Source organism: Colias philodice, chromosome 25 (assembly GCF_061535455.1).
Source record: "Colias philodice isolate Cphi_HAF_F1 chromosome 25, ilColPhil1 Martin Lab GWU primary, whole genome shotgun sequence".
NCBI classification, from domain to species: Eukaryota; Metazoa; Arthropoda; class Insecta; order Lepidoptera; family Pieridae; genus Colias; species Colias philodice.
This window is the reverse complement of record NC_143110.1, coordinates 6875327-6897389: the sequence shown is the minus strand read 5'-3', so window position 1 is coordinate 6897389 and position 22063 is coordinate 6875327. Positions and strand designations below refer to the sequence as shown.

The following is a 22063-nucleotide window of genomic DNA, read 5'->3' as shown; positions in this document are numbered from 1 at the left end:
AGAGAAAAAAATATTTTTGGTTTTAAGTTTTCTGCTGTTAAGAAATATGCATTTGTTTCATTAAACTTTTGTTGCCGCAAACATGTTTTCAAACATTCATCATAGCAATTGAAGATAAAAAACCGCATTAAAACAAATGAATAGGAACAATTGACGGATTGTGCAACCAACTGTACAATAGATTATAGAGATCAACAAACCGATGCATCTTATGTACATAGCATTAATAACTGCCGAAGTATCACCTCATGGACAATTTACCCTGCCACCCCGTTCCCCCTCCGTGCTTCGCCGGCTTTTTTCGCGCGCTTGCACTTTGCGACCGGCGTGCTCTGAATTATGAATTAAGATATGAGCTATTCGTAGAGTAAGTGGTCTCACAAGGAGTGGATCGAAATATAAAGCAGTTCGACGCTTTTTGTAAATAATACGACGTGTCAAATAGGAGAATTTAATACTAAATTCAACTTCAAAAACAGTATAAATCGTCAATAAACCGCACGAAAGCGTTCCATAATTTAAATATTTCACGAAATATATTCACTGTTTTCGGCGGATTTCTTTCAGCCCGTCGAGTTCGTGACAGAGATTATATTTTTTGGCTTAATACTTGCCCTTTGTTAATACAAAATGGACTTTATCGCCGAAAACATTTTATACAAGATGTGCCAAGCGCTCTACGCTTACAGATTATTTTTTTTACTACACAATAAGATTTCTTATAAATATAAATTATTAAATAATTTATAGTAATGGTAGTTAGTATGTTACAAAAATATATATGTATTGGTGATAAAAATAACTAGAAATAATATTTTAATGTCGCTATTTGGGTTTCAAATTTTCTCTGTCTGCCGCTGTCGTTATAAAATATCGCATTTCAAACACCATTTCATATTAATTCAAGGGATCTTGCAACTTCGTCTGGGCCGATCATCTTTCTGAAACTTTGTCACTATTCACGTTCTTAACATTTAATTGCAGTACCGAAGTTATCAAGTATCTAAATCATTTAGGATTCGTATATTACTACATTAATTATTTTGTTTTTCGATCGATAGCTAATACAGAAATACAAAAGCCAAGTGCGAGATTACGCATTCAATTTTTACGATTCAAAGTGTACAAATTCAGCGTAGGAGTTAAGCATTCAACCCACCCAGCGATAGACGATTCCTCAGTCAGACTGCGATAGAGCCATAACAAAGCGTGGCCGGACAGAAACCGGTCCGGGTGAATTAAATATGTAGGAGGCGAGCGCACCCACAACGTTAGGGCTGTACGTCATTTTGTTTTTGGCCTTTTATGGATGGCTCATGGCACAGAGCGGTGCGGGAATGGATTATCTTTTGTTGAGAGAAAACTGCACTTGAAATGTGAGATTTATGAGTGCGTTTTGTAGATTAATAGATCAATTATTGGCACTACAACGAACGATCGAAACAAAAATTCTTAAAGTATTCCATATTATCAGCAATTTAAAGCTTGTCTGGTTTCAACGTTTTCAAGTTTATTATAGTTTCCGATTGATATTATATCAACTGAATCTCTAATGTTATTGATATTAGAGATTCAGTTGTAAGCAAATCTATATGCTAATCTAGCTTTAAAGTTTTTACAGAACATTCCATTCAACCCTTCATAGCAAACAGAATTCCCAAGCAACCCAACAAAAAACAAGTCATAACAAAAAACACAATTCATACATCAACGCAAAAACGCCAACACACAGCCCTACAGGAAGCCGTGGCGTGTCATTAGAGGCGGCGTTACGGCAGGCCAGACATTTTTTATGCAGCCCACAAGCCGACACTGGCGTACTGCGCACCGCCATTTGGAGCGGGTAATAACACTGTGGGAATGGGCTTCAGGCGCGTCTTTGCTTTTATATAGCTACTCTGTGAATATACGATGAGCTGTATTATACTAGAATTTTAAGGTACATCGGACGCTGTATTTACTAAGAGTGTGAAAACATTTCGGGCTCGAGTTTAAACCGATATTAGGAAAAAAGGAAAAAGTTTTCGATTCACTACGTTTATTTAACACAAAAAGAACAAAAACACACCAGATATTTGGAATTTCTGACTAGATAGTATTCATAACTAGGAATTGGATTCCTACTGGATCGATCTGTGCCTATATTTCCATAAATTTTATAAAAGAAAGACATCATCCATGACAATGGATTGACAGTATATTTTTGGAGCAACAATAAACGTGACACATTTCTGCCTATACAAATTGTGTCTGTAACATACTCTATTATCATATTACTTTCCATTGTTTTTCTTATGGCAATGTCGTATTTACTATTATAATTGCATTTCGTATGCTAATTCTATACTTAGGTATAAAAATGTGTGTTACAAAAAAGACTTCAAAAACCAACAAAATCTCTTTATTGAAATTATATAACTGTGGACAAAACGAAACTGTTATTTCATATTATATTGCTGCTATATTTCTATACTATTCGTATAAATCACCAGACAGGCATTTCATACATTTGCGTTGTCCATTTGAAACGACACTCCACATTGTTCACGTGTTCCTCATTATATTTGTTCACGTCTTGTATTCAAAGATGTAACAAGTCTGGTAAATATGTACATGTTACATATGACACTGTCTCCCTGCTCCGTTGAAAGTTATATTGCGAGTATATGCTTATATTACTAGTATATGTATACTAATGTGTTCTATCATTAGGCGGTCGTGTTATGAGTTTAATAGCGAACGTTTTTGCAACATGAAATACGTGAGCGAGACGCCTCAAATATGGCATAAGTTATAACCATTGAATTGCGTGGGTTCGGGACTGAGGACTGAGATTTTCTTTACCGGAAATTAATATATCCTGTACTCTACCAGACTGAATATTTTTGTTTCTACTAGAGATAAACTCAGACTGTCGGTTTTATTTCACTACAATAACTATAATTTCACCAAGGAGAAGACTTAAAATGACTTTTGATTAAACATTAATATCGTCTACACCTGAATTTTGTATTGTTAATGCTTTATGATTAAAACGTTCCAAATAACAACATCATCCGTTTTAAATTTTAATAATAATAATTAATATCTTTTTTTCTTTTAAAAATCCTTACGTATTTACGTAACAATTTAGTACACAATGATGAACAGACAATATACACGATAAATATAAAAATAAGCGCGCCAGTCGCCACACACAGCAAGTCAATATTCATAAATTCAAGTATCAAGATGTCGCGAGCCGCACACAGCGGCCCATTAAACCGGGTCGGTGACAAGGTGACGCCCGGGCGGGGCGATAACGGCCCGTATCGTGTCGCGATGTGCTATAGCTGCTTGTGTTTATAGCCGCCTGGTACATTTGGGGAATTGCTACGCTCGGAGTATGAAGAATTTTTGTTTTGGACTTTATGAAAATTATAAAAAAGAGCTCTACGCGCTGTAATGTCCAAAACGTTTTTGTGGTTTTATTCAAGAATACTCGTAGCAGTATTATGATGCTGATTAAATACACTTGAATTTCAGTGATTTTTGTTAAAAAATAAAAGCACTCTGGAAATAAGTTAACAATTCGTAGCGAATGACGTTTTGGGTCGATCTATATGATAAAATAATCTTTTCTTATTAATCTTATAAAACACAGTTTTAGACACAATTAATTGTGATGTGTATAATGTATTAATGTATATTATTACTTTTTTCAGGTAAACATATGCAGATGCTGTTTTGTTATGTTTATTGTCTGTAAGTAAACAGACCACAATACCTATTTCAAACTTGACTAAAATTTAAATTGTATGAAAGTCAACTCATATTAAAACAAAAGTTATTATTCAAAGTACTTGTAACGCAGACAGAGAATTCACTAAAAAAATATATAGCAACCGCAAGATACACTAACAAGATGTACCAAAGAGTCTTATAGGAAATAATATTACTTTGAATTTATGCGCTAAAATTTTAAAATTATACACGCTTTATTTCTGAACAGATTTTCATAAAACTTGTATCTTATGATGCAGCTAAAACATCAGCTTTAGCCTATGGATATGGTGGTATGGTTAAAAAAATAAAATAATGATAAAGTATCAAGAACGCGGTCGCGCTACAGGTGGTGAGAGCGGCGAGCACGCGACGCACCCACTGAGCCGACAGATGCCATGTCGGCACACTCGCCTCGCTTGGCCAGGGTTTTCACATTATTTATGACTTGAAATATCGTAAAAAATGTGAAATACTGAGACATATTCGTGAATTCTGTTTGAGACTGTGATTTTGGATGGTTGTAACTTGTAATACGTATTGTCAATAAATCTGTAGGCAAATGTAGATTACGGACGTCATCGTTTTTATAATTTAATTAACGCACAATATATTTGGTACGTATTCGATTCGAAACTATGTATAATTAATATCATAGAAAATAGATAAGAATGGGATTGTATTGTAACTTTTATATTATTTGTAATCTAAAAAAGATTAGATGCAGTCATATCTGTCAACGTTTTTTAATTAAAATATATCATAAAAACAATATAGAAATCAAACTTGATGGTATTAGTAGTTAAAATAAAACAAAATATTAGTTATTGATTTCGACTAAAGAATAGTTACGCGTGTTTTTTTTCTGATATTTCAAAGTAAGTATAGAGAATGCGGAAACTAGTAACACTATTTTTAACTAAAATTTGATAAATTGAAAAAAAATCTGAATATTTATACTTTCATTTTTATTTGTAGAATTATTTTTCAAAAACCTTACGCTATTTACATAATATTTGAGCGTGATAGTTTCTATTCCTCAATACCTACAAAAAAAATTAAACAAAAAAAAAACACAAATAAATTAAAATATACATATTCAAGTATCAAACACAGCCGGTCGCGGTACTGCGGTGAGAGCACGCGAATCGCGCCGAGCCGACAGATCCCATGTCAGGCACGCCTGCCGCCGGCTTGATAGGGCTGCCACTTGTTAATTTAAGTTTTTTTATTATTAAATAAATCTGTTGTTTTTCGCGGGATCGTGCTTTAGTATATTTTTTATGGATGTTAGTGTATCGTGTTAATGTAACGCGCTTTGATTAACATTAAATAATATTTTTAACAATAACTCTATTTCAGTAAATCAATTATTAATTCAATATTAATAACTGGACGAAATTTAATCACTGCATACTGTGTGTTCACACACAATTCTAATTACCTTCTAATCTTTTCCGTATTATATTTTAAATTCAAATTTAAGCCATATCGTCGCTAGTTATCGTTAGATACGCCATAGATAGACAAACATCTTCATTCTTCACAAACAAAGGATGTACTTTTCTTGTTTAATTTTAAGATATGCACAGTTATCGACCGTCAACCCTACAGTACGTTAGCAACATTTGCTCAAAGTTAGGTCTCTACACGGGCATCGGCCGTGTTCACTTGTCCAACTTGGTAATTTACTTGAGTTATCCATTTTCTTACTTAGCACACGGCCTGCAGTGTTTGGTTAGACGGGACGACGTTTTACTTCCCTGAATGGTTACTTTTCCATATCATTTTGATTTTTTACAAACAACCGTAGAACAAGGTCTTTCAATAATTGTGGAGTAGACTGTAAAATTTAAAGAGATATAAATATATCAATATAATTGTTAGAGAGAAATGTATGATGACTTAAAAAAAAGAAAGCTAACTACAGTTTTACTTCTTACATGATTGTCTTGTATTCATGCACGCAATTTTCTTAAAACCCAAATCTTACCAACCTACATGCTTCTAAATCTTTTCGTCAACTGTAACATCACAGTCTAAAGTACTATGGTAATATGTACTTATAACCGTGTATGATTCCCGCGTCTTCTTCTTCAATTTCAGTTCATTTTAAAATTTCCAAAGTAAAGTCGCAGACAAGCCTAGTATTATACACAGCCTGTTGTTTTCCAGCAAGGTTTGAGCTTAGTTTACACTAGCTGACATTTAGTATGCCTCACCGGACCAAGTGACGTGCGTTGAATGTGTACAAGCCTTCGATCTGTTAAATCTCTCAGCCTCTCTGGCTAGCTAGAGGTTTCCTGCATTTAACAAGGTCGTTATATCGGGAATAAAATGCATATTGTATAACTTGAGATTGGAGATAGTAGAAATAGTTTTTTTCTTATTGTAATACCACAGACTAATAATAAGTAATACTATATACATATTATACGTAATAACTATTTAGTAATCTGTGGTAATTACACCTGCATACTTACTTTGAGTTGGTTTTATCGCTTGCTGAGTTTCTCTGTTAGTTTCTAGCACTTTTTGACGCAAATATTTGTTAAAATTTTAACTGTCGGATAAGCTTATAGACAGTTAAAGTTTTTAAAGTGAAACTTTTATTACATCTGCATCGTCTCAAACTTTTTTACGCGACATGCGCTACACAAAGCAGTGTTCGGAACCGTTCGAACAGTTTCACTTTTACCGTGGTTTCATAAAACCACACAACATTTTTTTTTATAACACATGATTAAGACGATCCTTGTGCTATCATACTACATATACCTATTATAGAAAATGCATACTTAACTAATAAACTAATGTGACCATGACCACAGCATATAAAAATGTTTCGGTTACTAGAGCCTCATAAACGATGGTGTATATTATTATTACTCGGTTAAAAGATGACCTCGTACCGACACCACAATGTATTACAATATATAAGCCAGTTACCAGAAGAACATAAAATAAGTATGGTTTCTTTCAAAAATGAAATATTTTTTATGTGCAGTCTTCGTAAATTTTAATAATAGTTGGCAAATGATGGTCGATGAAGTAAATTAAAAGTGTAACAACAATTATTAATTACCAGCAAACCCGGCAGACTCCGTTTCGCCACTAGAGACACCTTTTCTTTGCTATAAACCTCAAGGAGCCCGAGACCTTTCCAACGAATGCAAAACCGTGGAAATCGGTTCGTGCGTTCTGGAGTTATAGCGTCAGGAAAGAAAACCCGACTTATTTTTATATGTATAGTAGAAAACATTATTTGAACTTCTACAGCCGTACAAATAAACGAGTTATAACATTTTATGCAAAGAATAAACTAAGAATAAGGAAAAATCATACAAATAAACACGAAATAAATGTAACCTAGTATAACTTCGTAATAAGTATTCATACTAATGCTATTCCGTCCTTATTACGGCTACCACCCTAGTATAAGTTCGACATAACCGAGTTATAACATATCTTTTAGTACATTGTGCTGTGTTTTACAAGTTTTAGAAGCAATTTTCAATCTAAATTTGAGATAATAGCAATGAGAGTAATACGAGAAGTAGAAAAAGTTGAGCAAATTAATAATTTCATTACGTACCTATTGAAATGGAAAATTTTGTATGAAATGTCAAAATATACGAAATTATGAAAAACCCTTTTGATATATTTTATAATGATTTATTTATTTACAACATGCGCCAAACCATACATACATAAAACTTATTTCTAAACTTATCACAATAATATACACTTTCGTTGAAAATATAAATCTTCTAAGCCTGGAGTTGTATGTTTTGAATACCAGTTATTTGGCAACTCTCTATCTCAAGGTGGGTTTATCTTCGTATAGCGGATCGCGTTATCTATCATTTGCTTGCATATTTAATGATATATTTAAATTATTTCCAATAAATATTTAAAAAATAAATAAACAGAACATCGTATGATGAAACTTCACAACAAATTCGACGAAGTCAAACGAGCGTCAGCAAAATGACAGCACCAAGGCTTAACCGTAGACAATTTCAATGTTTTTCATAATTTTGTGAATGAATTGCGACGTTGCCGCTTCGCGCCTATTGCATAGCGTGAGCATAGATACATCGACGTTATTCCAAATTTATTTGTAAGAAATTATGACATCCTTATTCTTTATTTATTCTTATCATATCTATGCATTGCATAAGGTTTGAATAAGCAAGTTTTTATTTGTACGGCTGCTAGTCTACTTAAAAGTTATATATATTTATTATAAGGCAGATTATCTTGCGAATAAAGATTTCGAGATTTTAAAACACAGCCGCCATCTTTATTTTTGGACGCGCCAACGACCTTGCGTCCGATCACAAAGTATCACAATGTACGGTTCAACTACCAGGAGCGCATAATCATCAGTAGCTCTGCGTAATTTACTCGTAATGACGCGGACGCCTCACCGCGCCATTAGGTAGACATGCCTTATTATCACGAGTGATTGATAACATTCCGCCATTAGACATTGCTCATTAATTTTTATGTAAACAAAATATATTTCCTACACTTTACACAACTGAACACACAATTTAGAGCAACTACTATTATAGTAACTCGTATTTTAAATATTAACTTTCGTGCACTTTAGAGTAAGTATGTACACCATATTTAAGCGTCCAAACCTGTGGTCCAAACTCCAAGACAACTCAATAAAATTACTAAAAAAAATTGTTCTTCCACTCTTTTCTCCTTACACCCTCTAGAAATTAATTTTAGTAGGTTGATGTTTAACATAAAAAAAAATCATCATTTCCATCAGTAGCTTCAAGTAAACAAGATTACATTTTGGGCACTATTTTTATTATGTGGCATTTTTTTCCCGAAATTTTCAGTTTTCAACGATCGTTATATTTTTTCGTACATTGATTTTTTGTAGTTATCTAAGTTTACTGTTATAACATGTTTTAATGATAGTCTGGGTTTTAATCTCTTGTCCTGCAGATTAATTACAAAGTATAGCGGGGGAAAATTGAAATTCATTCAAATTAGTGGTAACTAGGACAGCTAAATTGCTTAGCAAGGAAGCGGCGCCCGCGGACATGACTCGAACTTGTCTACCAACTAGCTGTTATGCATACCTAGTACTTATTTTATATTTCTAAGAAGTTATTTATATATTTTTTTTATTTTCGTAAGCAACAACAGTTAGCTGTATATTTATTATATACAGCGTACGAAGGTGCAGCACGTAGTGTAATGGTAGCGTTTAGCTACTATGTATTATGTATTCTGTGGTAATGGTTAAAAATACTCGATTGTTTCAAAATTATTCTTTTAATTATTTTGGAACAATAAAATAAGGATTAAGGAACAAATGGCAAATATATTAAAATTAAAACATTACCAGCATAACAACCTATTTTAATACAATAAATCAAAAGCTGATAAAATGAAATATTGTTTGCAGTTGGTTTTGAAAAAAACAAGTCTTGCTGAAAAATACTTACTTACCAAAGTTTCGAAGTGCCGTCAAAACAAAGATTTTGACGAACGCGGGTCGCTTATTAGGCCTTTGTTGGAGTCACGAAATTTGCGACATGTAAAAAAAAATATACATCAAAAATTCATACACGGTTGTGTTTTCAGTTTTTGTAAATATTCATGTAAGTTTAATAAGTCTAAACAACATCGAACACATAATTTAAACCAACTGTTGCCTACGAGAAATCATATCATAGAAAAAACTTCCAATAATTTAATTACCATTGAATCGCCTGATAACCTGCACAATGTATGATAAATGATAATACATTTCTCTGCTACTTATACATTGGTTTGAAAAAGACAAATATCTCGTCATGTTAACAGATCTTAAAGTCTTCGTCCCCCTTGCCGAGCCTCTAGTTGAATCGCTGTAACGTCTCAGCCGTCCCGCGTCCGTTTACTGGGCCCGCCCTTATCGTCGCCCGGCCGCCCCTAATTCTTTCCGACCACTTATCCGGTCCCCAATCCTAAGGGGCATTGTTTGATCGATGTTGACATAAAATATCATGTTGCCTCGATCAATATTTAAAAAGATATTTGCCCTTTTCTTGTAGGTTGTAGGTTGTAACCTCGCGTGCTCAGTGCGCATGAAGACCTAAATAATTTGGAAAATCCAAAAGTGCACGCCTCATAATTTTTTTTTAATAAATATTTATTAATTATTATTTTTGTTTATTTAATAACAATTAAACCACATCGAATCAGACCCTGAAAAATGAAAGGGTTCTATTCCTGAGCATACTCAAGCGTAAGAGAAAAAAAAAAAGACTCGATTAGTAAAGTATTTCGGTCGCTATCGTGTTAACAAGAAAAAGGATCCGCACATACAGACACACGGACGTCCAAGACAGAACTTTTTTAAACTGTTTTTTAACTAGTTTAAATAACAAAAATGACATCAAAAATATCATGAACGTTAAAAATAGTGTTTTTTCTTAATATGTGTGTGTATGTATTATCTTACAAGTGCAATGTATGATACATAAAGACATTTTAAGTTTGAAAAATCAGATGTTTTGCGCGAAGTGACAGTAGTACCCACCTCAACGCTTCGCTTATGAGGCGTGCAATAGGTCCTGCGATATAGACGTTATATGCCAGGATTGTGAGTAGAAAATTGATTTTACCTTAAACTCACTGTTTCTATACGGTTATAAAATAATCTGATGGAAAAACAGGTCAATTTATTGACGATCATATCGAATTAGCTGTCAATTTTTTTGTCTTTCTAATAATTAATAAATTCCATATACATAAATAATATTTCTTGTTCCTGTGTTTTTAATCCACTGAATATTCCAATAATATATAATATATACACATATACGTTGAATAATTGATAGCTTTATGAAATGGATTGAAACAAATGCATCTTGGTAGTTATCACGTAAATATTACTTTTTTTTATATGTAATACACTTTATACAGAGGTTTTTATACAGGTGTTAGCTTCTACAAATCTACAATACACAAAAACAAGTGAATAATCAACACCGAAATCCGATCCATTGTCATCAATTCTATAGATTCCTAAATACATAAGAGTCAAGTCAGCTCAAGTATCGAATGACCTCGTCCCCCTCATTACCCCCTGATTGATTCGCGCTAACGACTATGGGACGCTTGACGTTGGTTATTATATATACGAAACGAGAGGAAACGAAATAAATACGCTTATATTATATACCTAGCTATATTCTCTATTATAGATTTTAACGGATTAAAACCCATTATCTATACTAATCTCTACTAATATTATAAAGAGGAAAGGTTTGTAATTATGTATGTATGTATGTATGGTTTTCACGCATAAACTACTGGACCGATTTCAAAAATTCTTTCACCATTAGAAAGCTGCATCTTCACTGAGCAACATAGGCTAGGTTTTATCCAGGAAATCCCACGGGGACGGGAACTATGCGGGTTTTTCTTTGAAAACGCGGGCGAAGCCGCAGGCGGAAAGCTAGTAAATTATAATCTATACTCGGATTTTTAATTAGATAAAGTAAACTGACGTTTTCTGTGTTGTCAGTTTTTGATGAAATAAAAATAGCGTTGTCACAAAGTGAATGATTGAAAATCGGGAATGAATGAAATTGAATCGATCGTCTAGTGAATATTTAGTTTTTAACAATATAACATCAAATAAACACAACAATGACAACAAACACAACGTAATTAGTTACAATTAACGAAAAAATTACAAAAACAATAATGTAAACAGCGTAACAATAAAAATAAAAAAATGATTATAATTACACTCTACTAGTAACTTATATCTTATGTAGCTTTATATATTATAATTAGAAATAATGTTATTTTATAGTTTGAAATGATGAACTATTCACAGTCATTGTTCATTCATTTGATTGAATGAGAACTGAATTCCTCACTATTACTTTAAATGTGGCAACATTATTTTACAAAGTGACATAAGCTGCTGTCAGTTTACTTTATCTAATTAAAAATCCGAGTATAAACATTTGAATCACACATCTCTATATAGTTTTGTACTCGGTACATTGATGTTTGATAGATGATTTTTATTCCACACCAAGAATAAGAAAAGAAAACGCTTTAACAAAATGATTAAAATAAAACAAATTCAGCCAGTGATTACAGTAAACCACTGGGTCCCACATTATTTACGGACACAGCCTTTACGATTCTGGAGCGTTTTATGGTCAACAGAGTAATGGGCTGTTAGATTCCGACCCCATTTTGATTGAAGACAAATGCACCGTACTTTTAAAGATTTTCTTACTGGATTATCCCTTTACTATGGTATCTTTTAAGGAATTATTTTATTTCAAAAGGAAGAATAGAATTTTTTATATAATATGATCATTTCTGTAACGTTATTATTGTACAGATTGTAAGAACTGTGTGGTTAACAACTATTGAAATTGAATTCAATTGTAAACGGGCCATGATAGTTACCGTAGAAGTGACAAATACCTAACAAGCCGTAATTACCAAGTCACCAGAATTCGAAGGTGTTCGTAAATGTAATTAATATACATAACAAACATCGCGTGCACAATCACGCCCTCGCTGGGCGCCACTGCTTCCATGCAATTACTGACCGACCGCCATCAAATTTATGATGTTCTGGTACCGCGCTGCGAATAATGTCGTCGCAGGATGGATGGGTGGATTTTATTATATGGCTTATTTTTTTTTATTTCTTGAACTGGAAATACGATTGCGATTAAAACTGTAATCACATACAGACTAGGGCGTTTGTCCACTACAAGGAATTTTACGGTCCGGCATTCCGATTTTTTACGGTCCGGTATGGCACGCCATTAATCTATATACTAGCTTGTGCACTATAGGTAATTTTACTGTCCGACATTTTACTTTTCCCTATTCCGGATGGTTTTTTGTGTCTTCGAGTCGCTGTAGGTATAATTGTTTTCGAATGCCCACTTGCTTGGATTTTACTGTTTTTACTGCATATGCCAATTGAAAGCAAGCTCTTTTTTACTTTCTTATAATTGGCAATGAGATTTGAGAAGACGGTATTGTTATTTTATATACATTGACCAAGCATTGACCTATAATTATTATCTAAGTAAGTGTTGGTAAGTTAAAGTTCAAGTGGGAATAGCTTTAGCTCCTCGTCACCGATTAAAATAAATAAGTGAAACACGCATTTTAAATCTCTTACGGAACTTTACTTTTTATTATAACGAAATAATATAATATTTCACCTTCTATATTTTTTACTCGTTTCTTGTAAAATGCAAAAACAATCATTTATGATAGCATTATACCGCCAAACTTCCTTGAACTGTACCGCACTGATCCGAGTAAAGACGGACAGGTGCACAAGCAATTCATCGGTTTTTTCATGCCACACCGGACCGTAAAAAATCGGAATGCCGGACAGTAAAATTCCTTGTAGTGCACAAGCGCCCTAATCGAAGTCGAATTAAATAAATCCCTTCTGTCAAAGTTAGAGAAACGATTTCAAATAACATGCACTCAAATTTCAAAAATATGAGTATTTCGACAACCTTTACCACCTTTAATCATCTGCATTAAAAACCTTCTTACCAATTTATTATTTGACTAGCGGTCCGCCCCGGCTTCGCCCGTGGTACATGCTTACGTTTTAGGTTTAAGGAATATCCTGTCCGGCTGAGGATAAGCTGTTCTCGAGTTTTGCGTTTAGCAACATATTTTTATTATAATATTAAAGTATATGATATAACTTATTTTAAATTTATTAATCTTATTTACATTATTATTTAATCCTATTATTTCATCAAGTTTCAGTTTTATACCTTGAAAACAATTCCCAGAAATTTTAGTAAGAAAATAGCAATACTTATAATATATGTGAACTTTACGATTCTCTTCATAGAAAATAAGTCCAAGTTTTATTAAAAAATGTGATATTAAGCAATAAACGTCAGAAAACAGAGTCCTGCAGCTTTAATAAAATATATAAAACTTTATTGAAGACTTGAATTTTTCGAAAATTTTCAACCCATTCCATATAAAAGAAATTGGCAAAAAAATGTAATTTTCGAGTTAAAAAGTTCATGACCTAAAATTTGTCGTTACCTTTTTTACTCATAATTCCTCAGTAACAAGATAAAGAATGTCTGCCATGATGGATTGAGTTTCCCTACTTGGATTTAGTTTAATGAATTATTGTTTTCGATAAGCTTTTGCATGAATTTTTCCTCATTTGTCATTCATTTGAAACAAACTTGAAAGAACAAAAAAGTCGTCTATTGGGTCAGATGTAAAATCTATACTAATATTATAAATGCGAAAGTAACTCTGTCTGTCTGTCTGTTACTCAATCACGCCTTAACTTCTGAACCAATTTGCATGAAATTTGGTATAGAGATATTTTGATACCCGAGAAAGGACATAGGCTACTTTTTATCCCGGGAAATAGGATAGGTTTTATCCCGGAAATCCTACGGGAACGGGAACTATGCGGGTTTTTCTTTGACTGCGCGGGTGAAGCTGCAGGTGGAAAGCTAGGATTCATTTATACAAAAGGAAATAAGAGTATTAGCTTCCATGTTTGTACTATACATTAGCATTGATATAATGCTACAGAAATAAATTTTGATTTCAGTTCGTAGTCAATATAGGAATAGTTCTTACGCAAACATCATTTTAATATATTGGTATTCTTACTTTCAATATGTACACGGACGTTGTAGTTGGTATATATAATACTAGCTGTTGCCCGCGACTTCGTCCGCGATTCGGTCGTTTTTCGTCATTCGTCGTTTAAAAAAAATACGTGACACTTTATTTTTGAATGTTCTTAATTGTCTCTTATAAAATTTAACTACATTAAAATTGAATACTCTGATAAGAAAATCTTAAAATCATCGAAAATCATAGACATCGAATATCTGAGGAAAACATGAATGAATGTGATTTAAATTCTACATTTCTTAGTAATTAAAATAATAATCTAAATTAAATGTAGATTAACAGTTTGAGCGCACCATTATAGAATATGTACCTAAGTAATAAATTACGTTAGTTTACATAGTAACTTTACTAAAAACACGATGACTTTCTTTCGCGCTCGGTACCACAAACTAAACATGTTTGTGGTACGTGGCCCGCGTCACTTTACCCCCCACGAGTTCCCCTCCGTTGCTATGCGAAAATACATTCGTCGCCCTACTGTAGGAAAAATTGTAATACTGCGGCCTGGGCGTTATAACACGCTCAGGGAATTCCTGAGTGCTGATAGACTTCCGTCTATCGGCATTTATACCAATTTTATATTAATATCACCATCTTAAGGAAAAGCTTCTAATGTCGATTTAAAATGCATATATACGGATTAACCTGATGAATTAACATGTTCTAAAATTGTGAAATGAGTTCAGTTTTAAATTCGAGAAATATTGATTTCTTGTATTCGATTATTCGTCGTAGTCGAATACAAAATATATTTAAAGAAACTTAGGTTGGCCTTCAGGCAAAAGGGATCCTATCAAATGATAAACTTGACCTTGTATCTTAAAAGTAAGAATGAAAGGAGCATCTGATAATTGTTGAGCACCAAAGGATCATTTAAAACGCAATACTATAAGAGCTAATATTGTCTAAGAACTGTTTAGATTGCACATGTTCCTCTAAAACTTAAAAGTAGTGATTTCAAAGGTTCCGGCGTATCTTCAAACGAAAGCCGACTCCTTACTCCACTTTAAAGCATTACAAAAAGAACATACTACGTTAATATCGCCTATACAGAAGATGATCTGTAATCAATTGTGAGGTTATAAGCAAACCCACTTTTATATTATTTTGTCGGACCACACCACCGAATTTGTAGATTGATCTTCTATGTTTACCTCTAAGTCATTAAGACTATGTCGAAATCTGTCTGCAATAAGACGGGCCTCTCGCTATTCGTCCGTTTAAAGAGACCAATAGTTTCAATTCTTAATCTTTCATTAAACAAACTTATTAATCGTTCTTGTCTCAAATAATGGTAATATTCGCGTCCCTACTCTAGTCATTGCTTATGCTCATGTTCATCTTCGAGAGATCGAATAATATTATGGTGCACCCTATTATTTGTCAAACGGTCTTCATATTGAGTAAAAGTTTCAGAATTCTCGAGATAAAATATGACGATCGTGATCAGCTGTGAGACGTAATTCCCTCTCAGTGAGGGTTTCGGTCTTACGGGATAGTACAATATGCCATTTGCGATCAGCTGTGAGACGTTATATATACTCTCAGTGAAGGTTTCGGTCTCACAGGATAGTACATGCCGTTCGCGGTCAGCTGTGAGCCGCAATTCTCGTTGTGAAGCGGTTTCAGGTTCGGCATAACACGTTTTCGGTCATGTTAAGAGGCTTACTATTGTTTTCGGTCAATAGTAAGCCTCTTATCTCTAACGATCCTTGAGAACTCTTATTTCTCATTTTCTTAACTTTGCTCGAATTTCGATATATAAAGATTTTTTAGGTGGCACTGATGCGGGTGAATAAAAATTAAAACGGACTAAGAGTGTTATAATCTCAATCATCATCCAATACATATAATAAAATTGTGGAAAAGTGATGTCTGTACAATTAAAATATGTAGAAAAAAATTAGCAGGTGTTATTATTATCGAGAAATCGAGAGAAACCATTTTTTTCTCTTAAAAGCTCCCCCCCTCCCACTTCCCGAACTCCGATTGACCGTAATTTATTTTTCCTTACATTTTTATCATATCCTTTTCTAATGGGTTTCATCCTACTGCGATTTTTTTTTGTTTCAAAAATTATCTACCCTGGTGTATAGGTAAATTTTCCACATAAAATGTCCTTTAAATTATGTCGTATTATATTTTTAACCCCCGACGCAAAAAGACTGGTGTTATGTGTTTGACCGCTATGTATTTCTGTGTGTGTGTGTGTGTGTCTGTCTATGGCACCGTAGCTGGCTAACAGGTAAACCGAATTAGATGCGGTTTTTTTTGTTAGGCAGAATATTTTCCGACGCTGGTTCTTAGATAAAGTGTATCAAAATTGGTTCATCCACTTATTATACCTACATAGGGGTAAAAGTGGGAATGAAAAAAATGAAAGTTATAATTTATTTTTAAAGATCGTCGGGAAGTTTATGAAATTATTTATTCCTTTTTCTATACACTTTTCTTCGTCTAAACGGTTTAGTTACGTGCTCTCTCTCTCTTCAGCCTTTAGTTACGTGCGTGAGACAGGAAAGATCTAATTTGGATTTGTTTCTGGATTTGATAAAAACTGAGTATCGATTAAGCTGATCAGTGGCTACTGGCTACACCATAGATTATTAAAAACATCCGTTTAAGAAAGGAAGGAAATAGAATTTGCTCCTCTCCCCCCCCCCCATGGTTCCTAAAAAATAATATGACATAATTTAAAAGAAATTTTACGTAGAATTAGTTAGGCATTTCTTTTTTGATTTTCGATATTATATACTAATCATAATTTTTAATTACAATATGTAGTAACTATTTGGTATAGGTTAGGCATTTCATTTCTTGATTTTCTTTAATAATTTGGTACGTAAGTTTTTTAGCTCAGTTTAGTAAGAAATTTTAATAACAATTCTTTTAATTATTTATGGTAGTACAACAGTACAGTATGGTTGTACGTATTTACTCAATAATTGTATGTTAAGTAGTAATTCAGCATGGGCGTAGCCACGGTGGGGCTGGGTGGGGCGCTTACCCTGGCTTTGATCTGGTAGGTACTAATTGTGAAGGGGAGTGGGCGTGGGCGTGGGATTGGGACTGAACGTGGCATATGGCGTGGGAGTGCGAGTGGGCGCGGGAGTGGGAGCATGAAAATAAAAATGATTTTTTATTGTTGCCCCACCCTGAGCCCATGGTCATAGGTCCCATAGTCACTATTCCACGCGAACGAAGTCGCGGGGACAGCTAGTAGACAAATATAATCAGAAAGCTTTGAACTCCTAAGCTCAACCATAAAAGATAGACATTTATGATGTCGGGAGATATTTTTTATATAATATGGAGAACATTTCTTTCATACTTGATTTCTGTGTAGCTTTAACCATTAAGATACACGCATTAAGAACGCACACGCGACGAAAGCTTAAAAATGGAGTTGCTGCTCTGCTCACGAATATGAAAAATAATTGTACCAAGTTTCGTTTAAATCCGTCGAGTAGTTTTTGTTTCTATAACGGTTATACAGACAGACAGACGGACAAACATTTTTGACGTCGATGTCGATCTCTAATCACCTCGTGATAGTTATTTAGGAAATATATTTCATGTGCAGAATTGACCTCTACAGATTTAATATAAGTAGGTATACATATATTTAGATTCCAATTTCCATGTAACGTTAAATTCGACTATATAATAACTAACAGACAACGCAGGTTACTCTCGTTTCCGTAAGTTGAGGCGGCTACATATTCGGTCCTAATAACATGACTTTTTGTGAACGAAACGACAGCGCGGTTTAATTCGATGGCAACACCATCAGAAAAAAGGAAATATTTTTAACTTTGAAAAAATATTATGATTTACAGTTTACACTATTAATACTATTTTAACATTAACACAAAATATAAGACTGTGAGTGTGTAAAAATAAATCCAGCTAGTTTCACATCACACTTATGTTTATGATTAGGTATACGACATGAAAATATATTAATTACCAAGCAATAATCATACAGATAAATACTGAACAAAAGTATTAACAGTCAAAGTATATTTTTACTAACAACATGTAAATGATGAAGGAATAATAATTATCAACGAACTAACCTTTTTGTATTAGAGTCCCGCCTCGTGATCGAATTATTAAAACACGAAGATTTTTAAAAATGTAACCAATGAACACAATCAATATTAGATTAACTGTAATGGTGTCTAGTTTGACTTAAAATAATATACATCTACCCTCACTTTTAAAAATGTAGTATATTCACACGAATTATATAAGCGCACCTTATAGGGAAGGGAAGATTTATTATGGGTTAAAGAGTTAAATAAATAAATAACATAATTATATTTAAATTATTAATTTTTAACATTGTGTTCAGTAGTGTTAACATGTAAATTGATTTGATTTTTACGAAATCTCATAGATGGCGCTGAATCAAATTTGTCTTTATAGTACTAAGATTCATTAAACAGATTCTCTGCCCAAATTACGTAAATGACGTAGTTTTTATAGTGTAAAGCTAGATTATAGCATGGCTTACTCAAAAACAACATTTAAACATGAGTCTTTAGATTGTACGCTGTCGTAGTACACGGAATACGTAAGAAAAGTAAAGGTTCACAGCTCCTCCCCCAGAGGTGATAGCATGATAATATGTTTAAAAAAACCTCACACGACCTGTTAGTAATATTCATGCAAAATTTGAAGTCAATCTATGCAGTACTTTTCGAGATTAGCTCGGACAAACATACAGACAAACAGACAAACAGACAAACAGACAAACAGACAAACAGACAAAAATTCTAAAAACTATATTTTTGGCTTCTATATCGATTATAGATCATGGATTATGTATTCTTTTAAAAAAATATTCAATGTACAGTTTTGACTTTCCTACGATTTTATTATATGTATAGATTTCGTAAAATATAACTAACTTTCAACTGGTAAAGATGAGAGAAGGTTGTCGATTACTTGGAATTTAATTTTTTTTTAAAGTAGGTATGCAAATTCTATTTCCGTGTTGGAGTAGGTATTAACTATTAACTATTAAACCTAGTCTGGCGCCGAAAGCGTGGACCGAATGGACTATACGGAAATGTTTTTGCTTTTGATCTCAGCTTGCCAGTGTAGTCTGCCAAAATGCCGACACCAAATAAATAAGCGACGCTAAATGCTAATATTTGCAGCATTTTCTTATTCGCTTCTCACGCAAGCTAAGTTTCTACAACTGTTTTGTTTTTGTTCATTTTGTTCAACCGTTCGCGTGTTAGCTTACTTGTAACCGAAAAAGAAAACAGCTAAGTTCAACGAGTTTTTTAAATGTAGTACTTTTTTTAACATCTCACCCGGCAAAACAGACCAAAAAAAAAAACAAAAGAAATCAAGTCGATGGAGGTTCAAAAATTAATGTACTAATAAATGAACATACAGATATTTTAAAATTAAAATATGCATTTATGAGTAATTCGGAATTCCTATAAGCCTGTTGCAGTAGGTGCACAGAGCAACAAAAACTGCCAAATTCGTACATCACTTGTCATTGCACTGTTGTGGTCAATCACAATATTATTTGTCATCCCGCGGAAAGAATTAATTTAGGGCTAAATTGCAATTATTTGCTGGCGACGAAAATGCGCAAAATACGACAGTCCTAAGCGACAGTCATTTTCACTATTATTTCGTTTTATATATTAAAACAGCGGAAAAAGAAGAAAGTCAAAACCGGGTTGCAAAGCGAAGTTAAGAACCCGGCGGAGGCCGCTCGCAACTGCAATTCGAAGCGAAGTCAAAATACGCTCGAATATTGTTGTCTCTGTTGCACAATTCCCGCCGGCCCCACGCTTGAATGCGACAGCACGACGACCGATGAAAATTTGTGATTAATTTGAATGTGTGCCGTAATACCAAAAATGATGAATGAAAACTCGATGCTTTTCCAATTTTTTTTGCATATTGTGTAACTTAACAATATAAGCCATGTTTCGAATTACATTATATTAAGAATATTGCCGTTTTTAATACAGAATTGATGAGTAGAAAACATATCATTTATACTTTAAAAATGTGAGAAATACAAATTGTTTACAATTCGTTGTATTTAAGTATTTTGCAATAAAAATCATTTGGGAACCTAGATAAATACTGTCTTATTCCGAATAACAGCACAATAAAGTGGAAATATGCTCAAACTGAAAATGATTTTGGTATTACGTTTGTATGGAAAAATTGTCGTCCGCCGGCCCCTTAAAATTCAGCAAGCACATAACGGGTACACGACTCTGCGGGTACCAGGGGAGCATAAGTTTGCGGCGCTCTCGACAGCTACGCCCGGCCGGCCGCTAAGTGGGAGGTGACGTGAACTTGAGCGTAGGGCTGGCGACGGTTCATTAGTAATTCTTTTTATTGAAGTGTTTTTGTAAAGTATTTTTGAAGTGAAACTTCTTTATCGGGGTTGGATAAAAATTTAGTGTAACATTTTTGCGTTACGCCGTATGCGTGACATTTTTGCGTTATGCCGCACGCGTGACATTTTTGCGTTACGCCATACTCGTGACATTTTTAAGGTCATAAAGAAGTTTCACTTCTTACGTGTGTACACTAGTACACGCACACATTATTTTTATTTTTATTTTTTGTATTAAGCTTGGTGAATATTTCTACGTGTTACAAGCTTATTACTTATCACTTTCGGATAACACGCAGTTTTACAAAATACAAAATATAATAAATACTAACTACAAATTAATATTATTACAAAATTACAAAATAATATAGTCCAAAAAGTTATACCAATTTTTATTAATCGTTTACTTCGTCGGAATATATTTTAATTTATGTGCATTTCTTTAATCAGATTTAAACATGGCGATCTTCTTGAAATATTTCTGAACATGGTAATCTTATAAATGGCGAATTATTGCTGCCAAATCATTTAAAACGGTTAACCTTAATATTTTTTATTTTATCATTGCAAATATCCTCTGCTCATGCAACCTAAATGCGCCATTCATTCTTATCACCGTTTCTCGTATTTGGCAGCCCTAACACGTGTCAGCGGTATCTATGTGCCGAGTGCCGCCGACAGAATCACCTGGTCTCGTATTTTACGAGCCCGCTGTCGGCCGCCAGCGCTTCTAGTTTTCACTAGTGATGCACTGCAACGTGTTGAATTTCATCGTATCGATATAACATATTTTTTGTTTGGATAAAACGTTTTCAGTTTGCTGAGTTTGGTACCTATTTGAATAGATCGTAGTTTTATAACGTAACCTTAAACAATAATGACATAAAAATCTAATCATAAACACAAAGTGATTATAATTTTATAAAGATAAAGGAAATACAAACTAAATATTTAGTGACAAATCCACAAAACAGTTTACTTAAATGGTTTTACAAACTCGATATAGGAATAATGAAAATTCGAATTTCTCGGTTTAAAGGTTTTTAAATTTTAATGTACATTAACCCTATATCAACGCGAAAATTATCACAAATTATACCAAAATTATCTCACTGTATTGGTGTATTATCGATTGCCGCAGCCGCGGTCATAATTGATATGTCGAACCCTTATTTAATCTCTTGATAGTAGTATTTGAAGTACACATAT

At 33.5% G+C, this 22063-nt stretch overlaps 1 protein-coding gene across 4 annotated transcripts in view; it reads left to right on the top strand.

Moving 5' to 3' along the window:
* LOC149477473 (nucleolar protein 4) overlaps window positions 1-22063 on the top strand; it is a 136040-nt gene that overhangs the window by 25419 nt on the left and 88558 nt on the right. The window lies entirely within an intron of this gene.